This window comes from Colossoma macropomum, unplaced genomic scaffold (genome assembly GCF_904425465.1).
Source record: "Colossoma macropomum unplaced genomic scaffold, Colossoma_macropomum, whole genome shotgun sequence".
NCBI lineage: Eukaryota > Metazoa > Chordata > Actinopteri > Characiformes > Serrasalmidae > Colossoma > Colossoma macropomum.
In genome coordinates this window covers 29,419,241-29,440,265 of record NW_023494798.1, presented here as the reverse complement: position 1 = coordinate 29,440,265, position 21,025 = coordinate 29,419,241, and the positions used below count along the sequence as shown (strand labels likewise).

General features: G+C 38.6%; 1 protein-coding gene across 3 annotated transcripts in view; it reads left to right on the top strand.

The window, feature by feature from the left end:
* The first annotated feature begins 1,397 nt into the window (after positions 1 to 1,397).
* b3gat1a (beta-1,3-glucuronyltransferase 1 (glucuronosyltransferase P) a) overlaps positions 1,398 to 21,025 on the top strand; it is a 141,356-nt gene continuing 121,728 nt past the window's right edge. For all 3 annotated transcript variants that reach the window (XM_036585634.1, XM_036585632.1, XM_036585633.1), the window contains exon 1: positions 1,398 to 1,877. The gene's annotated coding sequence lies outside the window, so the exon portion shown is untranslated. The remainder of the gene's footprint in view (positions 1,878 to 21,025) is intronic.

The following is a 21,025-nucleotide window of genomic DNA, read 5'->3' as shown; positions in this document are numbered from 1 at the left end:
CATTAATCTGAAGAACGCTTTCATAATCCAAAGAAACCTTTAAACATTTAAAGAAATCTGCAGGGATATTTTTCCACACCTTCAACGTTCAGTGTTGAAGTTGGTTTTGCATTTTCTGCTTCTTACAATCCAACTAATGTCAAACACATTCAGTAATGTTGAGGTCTGGACGCTGGGATGGACAGTCCATTGTTCTAAGCACACCAACAGCTTCTCTGGATGACACTTTATTTTGAGTGGTCCTTTTTAGATGAAACACTCAACGGACTCACAGTAACATGTCAAAAACATGTGAGGGTTAGGATCAGGGCCAGCGTTAAGGTTAGGTTTTGTGTAATGGAAGTAACATATTAACAAAACATCTACTTAATGTCAGTAATGTATCAACAGCACATCTACAAGATATTTACTTCAATGTATTCAGATGCTTCACTACTGCTACTTCACTGATATGTTGTTGATGTGTTATTGATAGTCTAATAAGAGTTTATTGAAAATCTACAAAGGACCACTCCAAATAAAGTTATCCTTCTCTGTTTCTGTCTCCTTTTCTCAGTGAGGTTCTTTTTGACAGCTACACATCCTTTCAGACCCATAGCACTGAGTTGTCTTCTCACAGTGGAAGGATGAACCGAAATGTGTGGATTTTTACAGATCTGATCCAGAGTGATTTTGATTTTCTCCTCTCTCTCAAAGATGAAAGATCTTATTGTTACTTAATAATGCAAACTATTAATTGAAATTACATAAACTATATAATTTATTCAATGCATTCAATTAAATTGTATCATTTTATAAATTAAATAGAAATATATATATATATATATATATATATATATATATATGTATAACAGTCAGTGAATATGGAATCAGGTTGAACAATATGAGCGACAGCAGCAAATCATTTACATTTGTTGGATTGCATGAATTCCTTCATTCATTAAAACGTCCACAGGAAATCATCTGGATCATCTAGTGTTGATCCAGATGCTCCCAGCACTCCATAAGAACAAATTGTGATGTATTAAAAGGCTCATTTGCATATTGCAGCCTTTTGCTATTTGAATATTGCAAAAGCAAAAATTGCAATAATGATTAACAAAAGCCCTAAGATATGGAAGATTAAAGGAGACATAATCTGGACGTAAAGCGTTATTGCATTAACGCAGGGGTCCTCCTCTACTGCCTGACAGGTTAAAGCAAGTGGAAGGCTCTGAGAGTGGGTGGGGGGAGTGGGATGTAAAGTACCCCCCCTTAAACACACACATAAATACCCACACTCCTCCGATCCCCCTCCTTCTCCCCCATCTCTTCCCCTCTCTCTCCCTTCCTCCTCTCCGCCAGCCCACCCTACCCTGAGCTGTAATGGTACATGCCATTAGCAAGCCCATCTGAAGCAGAGGGGTGGTCTCAGCCTGGCTGAAGAGGCTACTTTGGAGCCACATAAACACATTCGCAGATTCGCCGTTGTGCTGTCAGCCTGCCTCCGACGCGGACGTCTCTCTAATCAGAGAGCGAGGAGAAAAGGAGAGAGAGAGATAGAGAGAGAGAGAGAGAGAGAGAGAGGAAAAGGGAGAGAGACCTAAGAAGAGAGAGGACAACCATCAAGCAAAGCATCACTGCTGCTTCTCGCCTATATCCCTCTTTCTTCAGAGGAAAAAAAAGCGGCTTCTGTCTCGCAGCATCACATACTCCATTTCTTCAAGCTCGAGAGAAAAAACACAAGCAATCTGGCTGCAGGAGAGAAATAAAGGCATGATTAGAATGCAGCTGACCGTTTGAAGGAAAAAACAAAAGGAGAGAGCCCAGAGAGGAGATGGTTTAAATGAATGAAGCAGTGTCCTTCCAGCAGCATGTGGAGGGAATAGCAGTCTAAGGTAAGAAGGAGCTTTGCTCTGTTTGCACATGCATGCCTTTCTACTCACCAATGAGGTTACACTGTAATGAATGAAACTGAGAAGCATGCAGCAATGACCAACAGGCTGAGACTGAAGACTCTCTGATTTGAGATGAGAAGAAAGAAAGACATGGATATGGATGTTCATTAGAACATAATACAGACATTTGTTAAGCACCCCACATGCATGGGGCTACTGACGCGAGCCCTAAGCCCAGACAGGGGAAAATGATTGATTGTCCTCATTGAAGTGGCACACAAAGCACTGAGGGCTTTTTTTGGTTTTTCGTTGAGGCGGACTCAGTCACCAGCTGGAAACCTCGGGCGACGATCATGTTGTTGCGTAAATCTGTGATTCAATGCGCACTGTGTGTCTGTTCGGATTCAGTATGGTCAATTAGCATAACTGCTCCTATATGCACAGTCAGTCTCATAACCATGGCATTGTATCAGACAGGGGCTAACATTTCATTTAAGGTCACTTATTTATGATTTATTATCAACAGTAGAGGATTAACAGGTTTGTGTTATTGATAACTTGCTGAACAAAAGAAGTTTCACTTCATTTGAATCTGAGGAAAGTCTAAATGACCAACCGCAGTATTGTCACCACATCACTCCACAGCTTGTGGCACTCTCTCATTGCAAATGAAACATTTAAGGTCAATTATTTAAGATTTATAATCAATAGTACACTATTTACAGGTTTCTGTTATTGATAACTCACTCGTGGGCAAAAGAAGTTACATTTCCTTCAAATCTGATAACGTCTACACGACCAAATGCAGTACTGTTACCACATCAGCAAACATCTTGACTTGTTCCACACAGTTAGTGCCCAAACAAATCATTTCAGGACGCTTATTTAAAACATGTTATCAATGATAGCTTATTAGCACATTTCTATTACAGACATCACACTTGTGAACAAAAGAAGTTTGACTTCATTTGAATCTGATACATGATCAGCTGTGGTATTGTTACTACAGCTTGAGGTGTGCTGCACACTCACTAATTGCAAGCAAATCATTTTAGGCCACTTAGTGAAAATATAATACCTGTAGTAACTATTACTGATAACGTAGTTGTGGACAAAAGCGTTGAGACTCATTAGATTCTGATGGCAAGTCTATAAGTACATGAGTGACTGGCAGTACTGTTTTCACACCAGTCCATAGCTTTACCTGTGCTATGTCACTTATTTAATATTTGGTATTTATTAATGCATTTCCATTTCTGGTAACTCAAAAGACAAGAAGGTTTACCTTATCTGAGTCTGATGGAGCCTGCATGATCCGCTGTGTTACCACATGAGTCCATAGTTGGACGTGTGCCACACAGCTACCACATGCTAATTACAAATTATTGTAGATTTTGTATTTTAAGATTTAATATCTCTTAACTGTTTTCTGTTACTGATAACTCATTAAGAACAAAAGAAGTTTCACTTCATTGAACTCGATGGCAAGTCTAGAGAAAACATAACAAACTAGCAGTTGCCACACAGTCCACACAGCTCACACTTGCTAATTACAAGCAAATTATTTTAGGTAACATAATCAAGATTTATGTCAATCATAGTCTGTTTACATGCTTATGTTTCTGATAACTGACAGGACAGAAGAAGTTTGACCTCATTGAATCCGTTGAAGTCTGAATGACAGCATAGTGTTCATACATCAGTCCATAGCTTAGCTTGATTTGTCCCACACAGCTAGCATTTATTAAATTGCAAATGAATGATTTTAGCTCACCTGTTTAAGATATATTTATAGATTTCTATTACTGAGAAATTGCTAGAACACAAAATAAGTTTGACCTCATTCGAATCTGATGAAGCCTAGAAGGTACAAGTCCAACCACAGTGCTGTTACCACATCAGTCCACAACTTGACTTGCGCCACACAGCTAACACTCACTAATTACAACCAAATCTTTTTAGGTCACTCATTTTAAGATGTATTATCTATTAATAGGTTTCTATTAATGATTACTCACTCAAGGACAAAAGAAGTTTCACCTAATTGGATCTGATAGCAAGTCTGGTGAATACACAACAGACTAGCAGTATTGTTACCACAGTCCACACCTCAACTTGCGCAACCCAGCTCAGCACCCTCTTACTGCAGATTCACTAACTGCAATTCATTTAAAGTCACTTATCTAAAATGTATTATCAGCAGTAGCCTATAGGATTCTATTACTGACTATTTGGCCTTATTTCAACCTCCCCACATCAGTCCATAGCTTGCCTTGTGCCACACAGCTAGCACTTAATCTGCACCGGAGTGTCAGTGTTGTTCAGTTATTATAAGCTTAGCACCTTCTGAGCCCTTCCCCCAAGCTGAGTGGCAATGCACTTCATGCCCAGCACAGTGAAAACAAATCCAATGAACAAAGCATGCATAGCTGTTCACTGGAGCAAAGCATGCATTAGATGCTATGCTAATTAACCAGTGACAGCCTTAGCGATCATCAGCATCAACTTCGCTTTCCATGGCAACGTTTCAGCCAGATGTCGCAGGAATAAGAAGTATAGCCGGCACAAAAGCCCAAAACCATATTATAGACCATTATGTAAGAGCTGATGGTGTCCAGGCAGGACCTGAAAGGCATTAGGAGAGCCGTGCAACTGTGTCATTGGAGAATTTAGCTCGATGTGGCTGCAGTTACCCTCGGATGTTGTCCCATGGCCAGAAAGTCTGTGTCAGAACGGAGACACATGTCACTGTGTCAGAAGAAGCTTGGAACAGCTTTGGTCAAGCCGGGCTTGGTTCCATCATGACTTCAGTGATTCTGAACAAACAAGTTTTCATAGGAAACAAGCAAACGTCTTGTTTAGAGCAAGACAGACTACCAACAGAAGCAGAACAGACGTCCAGGTTGGTCTGACTTGTCAAATTATTTCATGACTTGCCTCATTGTGAGTTAAATGTCTGAGGGGACTTTCAAGATCACATCTACTGACTCAATCGTCCGTGTGGAATTGTAACACGTAGCATCCAACGCCACAGATTATAAACAGGACTCAGCTCGGCCCTGCGTGGCTCCACTGTTCAGTTGTGTTCTCAGGAAGGTGAGAGGCTAGCGGGGCATTTTTAGAGCTGATTCAGTACATCAGCACATAGTGTTGAGAGCTCATGTGCAGCTACACAGCTTCTATTTCAGCTTACCAGTGTCATACAGCAGCCTGGCACTCTGTACATGCAGTTGTGAATTAGCTGCTGTCATGCTCCTGGCTTGGAGATAATGGTGATTCATATCTCTTGAATGCACGCAAAAGGACAAGTTTATTATTGTTGTCATATCAACTTCATAACTCCATTTTTACACCATTACACAATGTCAGCTGCCTTATACGTTTTATGATGAATGGACCAGTAGAAATGCTCCAAAATCATTGTACAGTAATGTACAGACACATTTTTGTCCCCCAGGGTTTAAACAATGTGCTCAAATGTAATTGTTTACCTTAAAGCTGCACTATGTAAGACTTTTTATGTTGCAATTGAAGGATGTAGCATGACTGACTCAGGAGAAAAAATGGTGTGTGTGTGTGTGATGCTATGAGTCGCCCTGTAAAGCTTGAAATAATCCTTTAAAAGTCAAAGACATTGGGTTGGGAGTTTTTCAGGCCACGTCACATGTACAGTCCAGCTGGATGTTCAGGTCTCGCATGCAAAAATCAACATTGATTTTTTACTGATGAAGATATGATGAGAATAGTAGATAATTTACTCAAGTTTTGACTGGGTTTTCTTTGAATTCTCTTTCAATGTGCTTGCAATCATCAAATTCATCCGCTCAGGGCAGGGGTCCGAAGCACAACCCATATTGCAAAGTGTTCTTCCACATGTTGTGCACAATTACACATTTACACTATAGATAGATAGATAGATAGATATATAGATAGATGGCAAAAAATGGCGAAACAACGATACAGGAGACAAAAAGCTCAGCTATTATAATGTGATAGAATGTGATAGAACGAAAAGAGATAGCTAACAATTTCTCATTTAACTCTCCAGTCAAGTGTCATTGCAGTCCAGAAGGACTTCTTTCATAAGTCCAGTATGCAGTGAAGTTGCAGCCAACGATTTCTGAGATGTGATGTTTTGCTCCTCTGAGTGAAACTTTTTGACGCTTGTTGAAACCAGTCCTAATGGAACAGTGTGAAGGGCAACTCAGAACTGAGACACACTGCAGACACTGTCGCCTCACACACTCAAATACACACATATCAGCTTTACCAGTCTTTAAGGTTTTTTCAGAGACAAGGATTCAATGCTTGAGATTTTTAGTGTCTCTAATTAGATTAATGATATAACCTAAAGTGCTGCTCCCGAGCCAGCTCAAACTAGTAACTGCTGTTAATAACCTAGAACTTTTCTTTAAATTCAAGCTTTTGGGTATCCTTTTTCTGCTGGCCACCTAGTGGCCATTCCACCAATGTTAGAGAATTAAAAAATAGGGAAAAATGAGGGACCTCAATAACAGGCAGAATTTGCATTTCATGGCTACTGTGAAAAGGATTGTAATTGTAACTAGCACTGTTTTGGACTTGCCTATCTTTTTGTGATCCCAGCCGTGAATGTTATTATATGTTGTCATTATATGTTATTATATTTTGTATATAATGTTATTATATAGTGGCATTCAGTGTTTAAAAGGCACTTTAAAGTAGAATGCATTACTACTAGATGGGAAAAAAACTTTTTACATTGGCTTGACAAAGCCATTGCTATGAAATCCTAGATGGTTGCTAAAGTGTTGCTAGGCCATTACTATGACATCCTAAGTAGTTGCTAAGTGTAATCAGGACATTGCTATTTAATCCCAGGTTGCTAAGGTGTTGCTAGACTGTTACTATGGTATCCCAGGTGGTTGTTAGCCTCTTGCCATGGTATCCCAGGTGTGGTCAGGGTCAATGCTATGGTATCCAAGGTGGTTACTAAGGTTTTGCTGGGCATTTGCTATGGTATCCCAGATGGTTGGAAGGTGTTGCTAGGATATTGCTATGGGATCCCAGGTGTTTGCCAAGCTATTGTTAGGCTGATGCTATGGTATCCAAGGTGGTTACTAAGGTTTGCTGGGGCGTTGCTTTGGTGTTCCAGATGATTGGAAGATGTTGCTAGGATATTGCTACGGTATCCCAGGTGGTTGCCAAGCTATTGCTAGGTCAATGCTACGGTATCCAAGGTGGTTGGCAAGGTTTTGCTGGGCCATTGCTGTGGTATCCAAGGAGGTTGGATGGTGTTGCTACGATATTGCTAGGATATTGCTATGGTATCCCAGGTGGTCGGCAAGGTATTGTTAGGCTGTTGCAATAGTATCCCAAATGGTTGCCAAGGTGTTGCCAGGCTGTTGAAATGCTATGCCATGTGATTGCTAAGGTGCTGTTGCTAGAGTATCCCAGTTGATTCCCATGTGGTTGCTAAGGCGTTGCTAGGCCGATAATATGGTATTCCATGTGGTTGCTGAGCTGTTAATAGGCTGTTACTATGGTAAACTGTGACCTGTAAAATGGTCCAAAAAAGCATAGAATAATAAAAAGAAGAAGGTTAAGTTGGCTTTGTCAACCCTTTGTTAAGTCAACTTAATTATTATTATTATTATTATTATTATTATTATTATTATTATTATTATTACTAGTGGTGGTAGTATTAGTATTAGTAATATTGAGTTTAGTATTAAAATTTGCCCTGGATTACTGTCAACTTTAATATGTCCCATTTCTGTTTTTCCTTATCTTGAAATCCTTATGGAGGACTCATGTTAATGTGTGCCACTTATGACATTAGCGTGCTGGTGGAGCCCCATTCCTATAAAGACAGTTATGTGTATCTTGAGGGCCCCTGAATCTGCATGCTGTGAATATTAACCAGCACGATTGTTCCCTGAGTGACACAACCATAAATGCATTATTCATCCAGTCTTGTTCTGACACTAAGAGTTAGGCCAAGACCAAGCGCGTCTCTGTACTGGCTCTGAGCGAGCAGGGAGGAGCTCCGCACCCAGCCAAAACCCACTGTTCTCCCTTCAATGGTCAACTAATGAACAGCTGAGGAGCGGAACAAGAGCGAGAGAAGAGAGGAGAAAGCAGGAAAACAGATTGCCGGGCCTCAGGCTGAGATCTTATTGTGGCTTCTTGAATTCTGCACCGCGGGGCCTCAAGCTTGCGTTTGGCTGCCATCTCCAGCCTACTTTAGTTGTGTGCTTACACTCACACGCGCACGCACACACTCACACTGTCATCACTGAGCCATAATACCCCCAGGGACGGCAGCTGTTACCCCAGAAGAGTTTTGGCTTATGGCAGCCGATGGGCATGAAGCAGCTCAATTCAGCTTGCCAGACCATTTCCCCTTAGCAGAGCCTCACATGGCCACCCATCTCCTGTGTGCCAGACACGTTCACCCATTCATTACGCGCCTCACCTTTTTCTTAACGCTGTTTGGCAGCTGTACAGTTAGTGCATAATCCCATTATGCTTATTCTGTTTTTGCTCTTGTATGTTCCCATGAGACTGTGAGGTGGAGGTTATGAATAAAAGGCAGTGAGGGATTTTGCATTTGTTTTAGTGCATTTTCAGGACAAAAAAGGCTTGACTTTGTAAGAAAAACAGAGAAAAACATGGCCAACCTACAATGAAAGGACAAACAAAATGGTCCTGATGTTTTTATAAATGTTCCATGATTTATTGCTCAAAACTAAAAAGGAAAAATAATTTATTTTTGGTTACTGATGGTAACGCTAGGGTTACTTTTTATTACTTTATTTACTTTATTACTAATTATTATTATTAGATACAATATATATATATATATATATATATATATATATATATATATATATAGATAGATAGATAGATAGATAGATAGGTACTTAGGTATATATAATACATATTGGACATATTATTATTATTACATATGAATATGTATGTAATAATAATATGTAACTCTGAATTTTTTCTTATATACATTAAAAGATTTTTTTGCCCTTTTTTGTTAGATAGTGACAATATATAATACACATGGGATTTATTACTATCACATATAAGTACTTATTAACATATATATAATACATATGGGACATTATTTTAAATATGCTACACATATATACTCCTCACCATTATAAAAAAAACAGTGTGTGTGTGTGTGAGTGGGTGTATGTGTATGAGTGTGTGAGCATGCAAGCGTGTGATGTGTACGTCTGCTCATGGCCTGTAACAGACAGACAAGCCTGATGGATATGGACATCAGTGACATTATACTGCCAGCTGCTTCTGACACCCGTCTTAAACACACATACACACACACACAGTGTGACATCAGTATAATACACGTCAGTCTTGATAACAATAATACACCCTCTTTTATGCAGACAGCATCGCTGTACTGTCGCCCGGCAGCTAACTAACAACCTCTCCTGTCTGACTAGCACAGTGCCACCCAAGCCCACCCTTCCCTCATCCGCACAGTAATGCATGCAAAGTGTCAGCGCGATATTTGATTATTGTCTCCTCTGTATTTACAGTTGTCCACGCCTTCTAATTATGCTGGCCTGACAAAGCCAACAGCATTGAAATCCCTTTTCGGCTTATACTTAATCTTCCCGCGAACGTTAAAGCTCTTAGAGCTGTCAAGCTAAAAGCACTGAACTTGGCATGAGGCTTCTGCCTAATCAATCAGATTTGACACTCCTCATGGGTTTTGCCGAGCTCAGCCTCGAAAATGTTTAAGACCTGCTTAAAAACAGTAGAAAGCTTTGCAGTCTAACCTGGTCTGCTTCCAGAGCAGGTAAAATGATTTTATATGCTCATTTTCCACCATTACAACCCACACCATACATCAACTTAGTATTTTCTCTTTTTTTTAGGTAGCTTCATATCCATCTCACTGTTATTTGTGCCCATAGTCTTTAAAACCAATCAAAGAAATAAATAAATACATAAATAAAGAAAAAAATAAGCTTCAAAAATTAAGCTTCAAGCTACTTAAACCGAGTCGTGCATTTGTGTATGTATGCCTTCTGTAAAAACTACTTTTGCTCCACAGACCTCTGATTTGACCATTTTACATGTATATTGTCTCTAACAATGCAAATACTAATATAATTTAGAGTTACTTTATCTGTAGTATAATGTGTTCATGCCAGTGTTGTTCTGCACTATTTTGCTTAAATCGATTTTAGGACAAAAGCTTATTTCAAAACTATCATAATATAAAGCCATTTTATATAATAACTTTCTGTGATGTAGCTTAATAGGCAATAAATGCTTCAGACATCTGCCACCACTATAAGCGGTGCATTCACATCAAACCACTCAACATGACTTTGTTTACATCATAGTTACTTAATTTTGCAGATTCTTTTTAAAAATGAGTGCAATTCTCCTTTACCTCTCACTTCTCATGAACTCTCATTTACTTAGCTGAATTTGAACAAACCTGCACCCCAAAGAAGCCCTAACATTTTATTTTAGGTGGGCTAATGTTACCTGTATAGTCTGTGGTGAGTCACATAAATCAGCTAAATACATAAATCTAGCATTGGCCCACTCAAAATGGTTATAACATTAAACTTGATGTGACTGAACAGGAATGGTTTATAACTTGTTTGATACCAGCTAGTATTAGTTTTCATGTGAGGTACATGACATACTTGTATATTTCCTACATATATATTCATAAACAGCTTTAGTAGTAAGTTAATGATTGCCAGTTAGCTATGCTAATGATGTACTACACCAACTTATCTACATTTTTATTTTTTATTTTATTATTATTATTTTTTTTTTTTTCAGTTTGAACAGAAAGATGTTTGATTAAATATTTCTGAATAGAAACACTTCTAACAGGTTTCTTCTACACACCAGCAACAACAATACCAACTAAATTCATAGAAAGCGAAAGTTAGAGAAGTTAACTAAAAGTGCATATTGTAATTGTCTCTTCTCTCATTTTCTAAACAGCCCAGCCACTGTAAGCCACAATTAAGTATTGTCATGCTTTAGAGGTAAAATTTTGATATTTCTCTGAATGGAAATCAGTCATGCTGAGTATAGGGTTGCCAGTTTTCAGCCATGTCAAAACCAGTCAGATTTGTCTTCGTGATGTCTTTTTGTCCTTTTTCCCCCATGTTTTAATATAGTTTTATAATTGTCTCATTTATTTACTCTGTTTTTATAGTTTTCTTCATGCTTGAAGAAAACATCAGTAGGTTTACATATTGGATGAGTAACAGATGCTCTTCAGATGAGCTAACAGAGCTAACCAGTGTCATGTTAGATGCTGATGAGGACTCGCTGTCTTCTACACAAGGTATTTTCTCCAACTTGTTGCTTGTCAGAGAAATATCTTTTCATTGTTTCTGGAGCTAGCTAAGATCAGCTAGCTAGAGCTAGCCTAGTTAGTGACACAGCTGTGCTATCTCTGCCTTCTCAGCCATGTCATTAATGCATCCTCAGCAATGAGCTCATGTTCAGGCACTCGCATTTCGGAGTATCACTGAATTGCTGGATGCTAGTTTTATTCATGTTCAACTGCAACTAAGACCATGACGATTAAACCATGTTGTTTACATGATCATATCTTAGTCAGACCTGCAGTCTTATACTGATATTGAACCACTGGGGCGCATGTAAATGTAGATTTTGTCTCGAAAATATTTTTGTCTTGCAAATATTTTTGCAGAATGTAGCTTGTGTACCAACATAAAACTCGTACATAAACTGTGGACAAATGCAGTGGTCCTCAAACTGGTCCTCAGGACCCTCCAGATGCTTTTGCTCAATCCCAATTCCCAACACATAGCAATTGAGAACCACTGGAGTAATGTACGTGACTTATGGAAGTGTATGTTTTGGATCTGATGTGGAATTACCACTGGAATTCTCAGATGCAGTGGAGTAGGAATGGTTGTTATTTCACACTTTTGATTTCAATACAGAAGCTGTTTGCCATCCCTTGCACTATGGCTACGTTTGCACAGCAGGTAAAAGTGGCCCAAATCCGATATTTTTCTTCATATGTAACACAGATGTGTCATCTTTGTGGCAGTATGAACAGCAAAAAACACATTTAATCAGATATTTTCAATTTCAATTTGAGACGAACAGCCAGATCGGAATTCATGCCACTTTTAAATCAATCCGACTAGACAGTCGTCATAATTTCACACTGCTGAGACCTCATAAACAATTAGGCTGATGTTTCTGTACCAAAAATTTAGAAGCAACTTATCCCAACCGCTCCGTGTTCGAAGAGATTTTGAAAGAAATGAGGCTGCAGCGTCAGGGAAAAGTCTGAAAGCAAAGTTTAAAGAATCCGAGGACACGAACCAAACAAGTGACCGTGTCCAAATAACATTCCTTTTTTACAGCGAGCTCGAACACATACTGGGTAATGAGCCCAGCTGTCAGCCGTCGGAACTTCATGATCGCTCCTGCGATGCTGGCAAAGATGAAACTGAAAACTCCAGGAGCGGCTGGCGTTCGTTGGCAGTCATGATTGAAGCAACATGAAGCATTGTTGTTTTGTGCATGCGGGTCAGTTTAGGAGCTGATCTATATATATATACTATGTGTATATATATATATATACTATATATATATATATATATATATGTGTGTGTGTATCACATTTAAATGATATTGTGAACAGCCAAACAAAAAAATCAGATTTGGTGAGAAAATCAGATTTGAGCCATTTTCACCTGCTGTGTGAACGTAGCCTATGTCAACTATGTATTCTATGTATTCTGCACCTAAATTAAAGACACCAAAGCCTTTTCTTCAAAAATTGCATTCAATTTGTCATAGCAAATCTAAAATTGTAACTGCTCCAGGTATCTTTATATATACATACATCTTTAACCAATTTAAACAGGCCAAGAATACTTACTTCACTATAAAGCTTCAGCCATGTGAAGGTTTAAAAAGACAATTGTGATTTTTACAGACACCAAAACTGTCTCTTTTGATGAGCATGCAAAATGAAGAGAGAGCCGTAATGAGATAACAAGCAAATGACCTTTAAAAACAATAAAGTCTGCCTTTAGTAAATCTAATTCCACTAAGTAGCTGTCTTCCCTGCCTGTCCTGGGCAATAACGGCAGTAATAGATAGAGGCTCTTCTTCACCCTGCGCTTCCACCCCCACCTGTTCTAGTCAATCTTGCAGCCAGCGAGAGCAGCCGCGCCAGTCCAGCAGCTGATTCGGCAACACTGCAGCGATAGCAGCATTGTGAAACGTCTGAGACCAATCAGATTTTCTAATCCTGTAGACTCACTTTATTGTGACTATGACCGTTTCATCCACTGGCATGGAGTACACTCACATTTAATTCAAGGCCTCGATCACTTCCAACACACGGTATGAAATAGGATTGGCATAGCAGAGTGTCTGGCTCAAATTAGTTCTCTTGCTGCTTTTTTTGTCTTTGGGAAGTGGGGTTAATATTTTGGCGCCACATTTGTTATAGTGAGTTCTAACTGGTGTATCGTCAGTATATCACTGCTGTCGGAAGAAAACCTTGTATCTCCATGTTTGTCATTTTTCAGTTTTTGACATAATTTGAAATGCCTATTGCCCTTTACGTTGTGTGATAATTTCATGAAGAATGGACCAAAAGAAACGGCCCAAAATGACTCGGAAAAAAATCTGGTTCCATTGACTTACATTTAAAGTAAAGAAGGTTTTTTCTTTCTCCTGTAAAGTTACCATGTTGGAGATACAAGTTTTTCTTCTGACAACAGTGATATGTTCAGTCTATGGTGCAGTAGCTTTGTTTTATTCAGTCACTCTCACAGATAAGTGCTTCATAGTCTCGCTTCAATGCTCTTAACCCACAATGAAATCTCGTTGTAGCCAAATCCCCAAATAAACAAAACACATTATGCATTATTGGACTAATTCCTTTATCAGTATTTGTCATAGCGCACCATCTGTGTAAAAAGATATGTATACAGCCAGCTGAACAAATTTGTATGACTCATCGGGCTTTCCAGGTGTTCACTGAGCTGTTTAACTCATAGCTCTTGTCTTTTGTTTCCGGGTTTGGCATGAGCAGACATCACTACACACTAATATACTTGAGAGCGAGTTTAAAGGGGAATTTCACCGATTATTCAACATTTCTCCATAATTAAATGGTTAAGATGTGAACAAAGTCACTCGAGTGATTTGGTGTGAAATGCTCCATTCTCAAGAACTTTACTGAGTCAGAGTTGTTCACAGTGGTGGTGATAGGAACCAGACGTCCACCTCTAAATGCTCCCTCACAGAAAGTTATTACATGTTATGATTTTATGCTAGATGTCTGAGACATTGCTTTACGATAGATTTAAGAATGTTTTGGCCAAAAAAAACCTTATCTGTTATCTTAAATCCTAACTTTTAAAACATTCATGGTGGAGGGATACATGTAGGGTGACATATGTGAAAAATAGTCCCCAAAGAAAACGTATTTTGTTCAGATTTACCACGATTTTAGCATCATAAACATTTCATATAGACACTCAGAAGACACGTGTAGGTTTACTGTTGGTTTTGGATAGTAAATAAAATGGCTATATTTGTGTTGTATTCATGACGAGCCCTGGTTCCTATCAACACCACTGTGAACAATTCTGACTTGACAGGTTTCTCCAGAACAGAGCATTTCACATCAAACCACTCTGAATGACTTTGTTTACATCTCAACGAGTTAATTATGCAGAGCATTTGCAAAGAGTTCCCCTTTAATGATATCTTAATAATTTTGCCTTGTTTTCAAGCATGTAGAGGAACTTAAACGTATATCTAAAGGGGAACTCCACCATTTTTTTTTTTGAAAATTTCAGCTTAATTCAGTGGTTGAGAGGTAAACAAGTTATTCAGAATGGTTTGATGGAAGATCACTCATTCTAGAGAAACTCAGATCTGCTTTACAGTGGTGCTTTACTGTGGAACCAAGGTCACTGCTTTTATTTACTATCCAAAACCACCAGTGAGCCCACACATCTTCTGAGTAATGTTGATAATGGACAATAGCATTAAATATTTCAGACCAAAAGCTTTCAATAAAACTATCATAACACAATGTCTCAGGAATCAGGCAGCATATTCATAGACATTTCACGTAATAACTTTCTCTGAGGAATATTTTAGGGGCAATAAACTCTTTAGTCTGGTTCATATCACCACCACTGTGAACAATTCTGACTTTCTCCAGGATGGAGCATTTCACATCAAACTGCTCTGAATATATGGAATTCCCCTTTAAGTAAAAAAAGATTGTTACCTCAGTGAAATAGTGCCTCAAGTAAAAATAAAAGTGTCTTTAAAAAAGAAAAAAGTACAAAGCTACCAGCTCAAGAACAGCTTAAAGGGGAATCCACTGAGTTTTCAACATTTCCTGCCTTACAATGTTGAGTGGTTTGATGTGAAATGGTTAAATGTAGGGAGTTTTTATATGCAATGTTGATAATGGTGAAATAGTGGTAACTCAAGTTGTAACTCAAAACTATTGTACAGTAGTGTCTCAGGCATCAGGCAGCAGCATATATTCATAACCATTTCATCTAACAACTTTTTCTGAGGGAGGTTTTGGAGGCTTTAAACTCTTCAGATGTCTGGTTCCTACCACCACTGTGAATAAATTTGACCTGGTAAATTTCTCAAGAACATTCATATCGAACCACTCTGAATGACTTTGATTACAGCTGAATGATTTAATTATGCAGAAAATCATCAGGATTCCACTTCAAGTTCTGCATAACTTATCAAACTTCAGTGGAATGTCTTAGAACATCCAGCATCTGTCAGCACTGGAACTGAACTTTTGGTGCTTCTCTTTTTGACTCTCTTTTGTTTTCTTGGTCTAACATAAAATACTAAATCCAAAACTTGGATCAAACTTGCAGCAATATAATGAAAGTAAATGACCACAAGTAACTGAAGAAAACCTAGATCCTTCGCTCACAAATATACTTAGAAGGATGAGTAGAAGTACAAGTACAAATACTGTAGTTTGAAAATACTTAAATGAGCACAAATCCATCACTATTGTACTTGAGTATATGTACAGGTCATGAGCCCACTTAACTGCATTACAGTACCAGTTTCAGGGTGTTTACAGTCGATGATATGTTGTTCATTTGTCATGTTGATATTTTCACATTAGCATGAAACAGTTTAAATATAACAGCATCTCTTACTGCTGCTTCTTGTCCCCCCCATCCCCTGAATTTAATTAACTGTTTAAGAAAGGAGGCCTGCTCAGTCATCCTCAACCTACTTGGCCTTGAATTAAATAAGCTCCTTCACTTTGAGCTACAGACTCAATTACAGTTTGAGCAGCACAAATGTGAACATGAAGAAGCGTGAACAGCATTCACTACTTACTGGGTTGAAATGAATCACTAGTAAGAAAAAGAAAAAGAAAACTACTCTTTAGTCTGGGTTAACGCTCCGCCATAGCAGCCTGTAGATCCAAATTATAGCCCAAATTTGTTTCCACTGGAATGTTACTAAAAGAAAGTCGGTGCAAATTATCATTATCAGTGCAAATTAGCCATTTCTGCTCTAAAACTGATGTTAGCAGAGACATTAGCACATTTAAAGGTGAGACAAATGAGCAGCTACTGTGAGATGTTAGGGCAACATGAAGTGGCAACAGTTATATATAGAACTATATCCTATAGTTCTTATGTCGTACGCTGGAGGTTAGGGAACCAGCCTTGTGACCGGAAGGTTGCCGGTTCGATCCTCTGAGCTAACAGGACATGACTTAAGTGCCCTTGAGCAAGGCACCTGACACCAACTGCTCCCTGGGTGCCGTGGAAAGGGCTGCCCACCACTCTGGGCAAGTGTGCTCGCTGCACCCTAGTGTGTGTGCATTCACTAGTGTGTATGTGGGTGTTTCACTGCACGGATGGGTTAAAATGTGGAGGTGAAATTTCCCTGTTGTGGGACTAATAAGGGTAACTCAGAAATTGGTTTTCACCAATAAAACTAAAACTGTAAAACTGAGTTTGTATTACTGTGCACATATTAAAACTGAAGTGATTTCAATGCAAAATATTAAATTCATTTATATTAAATTAAAACTGTATGACGATCAAATCAATCAAATTTGATCATAAGCTAATATTAACTTTACTAATAACTGTCATTTTGAAACAATAGGCTGAAAAAATAAATTGTGTAACGATGTTAGACTTTCTATGAAAATGCAAATAGCGGAGCAGTCTTGATATTAAAGGACTCAGACCAGATTGGGGCAAAAAAAAAATTGGGAAATCTCTAATTAAACTGTAAGGAACATGTTGAAATCTGAGTCATCTTGTATAGAAAACTAACCCAGCATAGTCCATCAACCAGATGATAGCAGTCCGGTGGTCAAAACTGACCACTGATAAAAGACTAGAGGATGGCAGGACTGATAAAGTCAAACACACTGAAAAGACCACATAAGGATTGTGGATCTCTAAGTACTTTTTTAACCAATAGGTTGAATAGATATTTAATCCCATAAAATCCCCAAATTATTAAATACTAAGCCTTATTATTCAGTAACTACAGGAAATTAAGTGCAAACTGGCTGAGCCATTCCTAGGTTATAGAAGTGTGTGATAAAACTTTGAGGCCATTTGAGGGGTTAATACATGCCATATTTGGGTGTGCATTGTTAGGTGGTGAACATGGTATTACTCTTCTCATTCTGAGGTCTTAAAAAGGTACTAAAAGGTATTAAATTTGATTTTAAAACTGTACAGCATCCCTGTAATTGACACACACCTGGCATTAACACTGATATTGTTGCTTCAAACTGGAGCTCTAAAACATATCAGTAGCAATTGAGTCTTGAAACGGTGCTACAACAAAAACATACCCATGCAAAACAATCAGTATGTAATGGTTCAGGAACTGCCAGGTAGGTAGGTAACAACATCTTGTAACTAAATCCTGCTACGAAAACTCATAGCTATGAGTGCAGAGCAGGCAGGAGTTTGCAAGTGGTGATTAGGTAGTATTTAGCTTGGTAAATGAAAGTTTGTTTTCTGTCAGATATACAACAGTGCACAGTAGTGCATGGTTTCAAAGTTTTGGTTAATCAAAAGGCTTTTTTAGTTTTTCAAATGCTTTTATTATCAAATATATCCGATTTGATCAAGTATTTGGCCTATTCAGCCTTCAGATTCAAGTGATCATAAAATTAAACTGGTTTCTCCAGGCAGTCTGAAGACCGGCTGTTCCTACATGACTGCTGGCTCTTCACTATACTGCTTTGGTTTATTCACATTCGCTTTGCTCGGATAATGACTCTGCATTAAAACAAGACATGATAAATGTCAGAGTTATGAAGAATTAAAGGCTCTCACTCCATTCTTCTGCACCCCACAGGCAGGTAATATTTTGTTCTGCTTGTTCTTCCAGCCCACCTGTGCCAGGCAATTATCATTCTACAACCCTTGATTACCTGGTTCAGGTGTAGAGCTGGGATTGAACAAAAATGCAGACACCAGAGATCTTGGCTGAGAACCTAGGATTTAAATGTCACCTGGCCAGCACAAAGTACAGCCCTTCATTATCCGCGCTTCATTCTGACAACTGTAGAGACTGTTTGGTGCTTGTAGCTAACTACTCGAGGCTTTCTACATCATATAGGCCTGCATACCACACCTTCAGGACATCACTTTCTTGTAGCTTCAGCACTGAAATATTAAGCTAATTGAGCCAGAATGCTCATGTTGTCACATACATGAATATACAGTAGAATGTGGGCTGATGTCTGAGCTCCAGACACATCCGCTACACATCAGCTGCTCTGAAATTGCAGTCCGTCTCTGTAGCTCTGAGACAAACCGCAGGCCACACTTTCATTTGCTTCCCAGTGGCCATTTAATATAAAACAAGCATGATTCACTGAGGGCTGTAGTGTCTGCTGGCCTGATATTGCACAGCCCTGTAAGCGTGTTCATTGCTTTTGTATGAATTATTGTTCAGGCCCCTGAATTCTGTGGTTTCTCTCAAAGATTACTATCAAAGAGTACAATCAAAATATTAATTATAAAACAGTTAGCTCAGGTTTAAAATCTGATCGAAACCATACAATCTTTACAAATGCATGCCTAGGACCACCTCACAGTTGAAATCAGTTGAAATTAATAATTTTTACCCTATAACTTCATGTCCCTGGTCATATTAAGTAGGATGCATCATATTGTTGCAACCCACTACTGGCTGGTGCTGGCCTCTAGATGCTCGTAAACATGGCCACGCATGCCTTCCAGAAACAACTTATCGTTGTGTTAATGTCATTGTTCATTAGTCTAATGTATATGCTATGTGTGTTTACTGTGTTATTCCGATTGTTAGTGTGCTGTGTGTGTGAGGAGAGGTCACCAGTAGCATGAAGCCTGTGGTTAGTGGTGACCTCCTCTGCGAGTTCAGTGCTTTTTATGTGCCTTTTTGCCCTGGTGTTTAATAAAGAGCACTTCTCGTGGTGAAATCATGGCCTCCCCTGTGTCTTACTGTACACTGACACTACAATACTATACCACTTAAAAGACAAAACTCTCGTTTTACTCTAATCTTTGATCGGAGTGCAGCTACTTTTGTCCAGCCTCTAAAACACATTTGGAGTTCGGATTACATCATTGTGTGGCAATAATATCATATTTCACCTCCCCCTCCCATCTTCCCCATCTATCATGGAAAGAAAATGCTCAGCCAGCACAGAGACTCTCCCTGATACTGCGTTTCACTTCAATATGTTAGGGAAGAAAGAAAAATGTGTTATGATTTTCCTATTCACACTGACTTTAAGGCAGACACAAAAACATGTCTCTTTCTGCTGTGCTTCTCCTTTAATAACATGATTTCTCAATGTTATCGAAGAATGTGATCTAGCAAAGCTGAAATTCTGGGGTTTTTATTCAGTTTTCTTACAGCTACCATTTTAAACATGAATAGGAATATGTCACATATCTGTGACATATTCTGACTAAACAAATCAATCACAAGAGCTTACCAATCTGAACTATGAATGAGGTCTCGTACTCACTCAAAAAAAAAAAAAAGTGCATTCAACAATAAAGGAAGCCTTGTGCATATTTTATACAGTGATAGAAAACATGGTAGCACACAGAAAGCTCCAGCATTTTGCAATGACCAGTGTGGACATGCACTCTTGCCAACTACTCTGATAACAGATTTAAATGCAAGTCTCTGAATGTATCACCAGCGAGACGTTGGTTTTAATAAGGTTAGGATGTACCATAAGGCTAAAGGCAAAAGAAAGTTCTTGTCTTTGTTTAGTAGTCCATGGTTGCTTGGCACCATAGCCTACTCTAAACAAATTAAATTTCAGAAGCAGCATTTATTGTTATTAATACTTATGATAATTTAAATTACTTATTGAACATTTACATACTATATGTTATCATACTGTGTGTTGTTGCTGTTTTATCAAAGCAATAAGCCACTTGAGAATGTGTATTATGATGATTTTACTCTGCTTTGTGTTGCCTAACAACACCCTCTGCTTGTGGTAAATACATGAATATGTGGTAAATACATGAATACATGGCCTCTTGTGGTTTATTGCTTCATTACATTAGTTTAAATTGTATTATTAGTTAAATTATTGATGCATGTAGGTGAAAATAATGGATGTAGCTTGTGTGCCTCTGTTAGTGAACACAGTATGGGTTATGGCTATTAATTAAGTGCATTTTTTATGCACTTAATAATATTTTATTACCTAAACACACTGTATTTCAATGAGGCATTAGATTATTTATCACTGTTCAACAACCTGGAACATAGAATTCTTTCCTTTCACATACAGATTTTTTTTTTTCTCGATTCAACCCCCTTTCAAGCAGATCCAACCCAGTAGGATCCCCTTGTGACTGACCATGGTCTTATACACATTTGCTGTGACAGCAGTATTCCACTGTGCACTGCTAGAAACAGTTGAGGAACTCTATGGGAGTAAATTCAGTTTATTCATGCTAGAAATACTCTGAGCACTGTGGCAGATGAGCGCTCTCCCACAGTCTATTTGTCTTATTTAGGACAGCCTTCAGTCTGAAAGTATAAAAACCGCTGCACACCAAAACGTGGTTGCTAAGGCATTC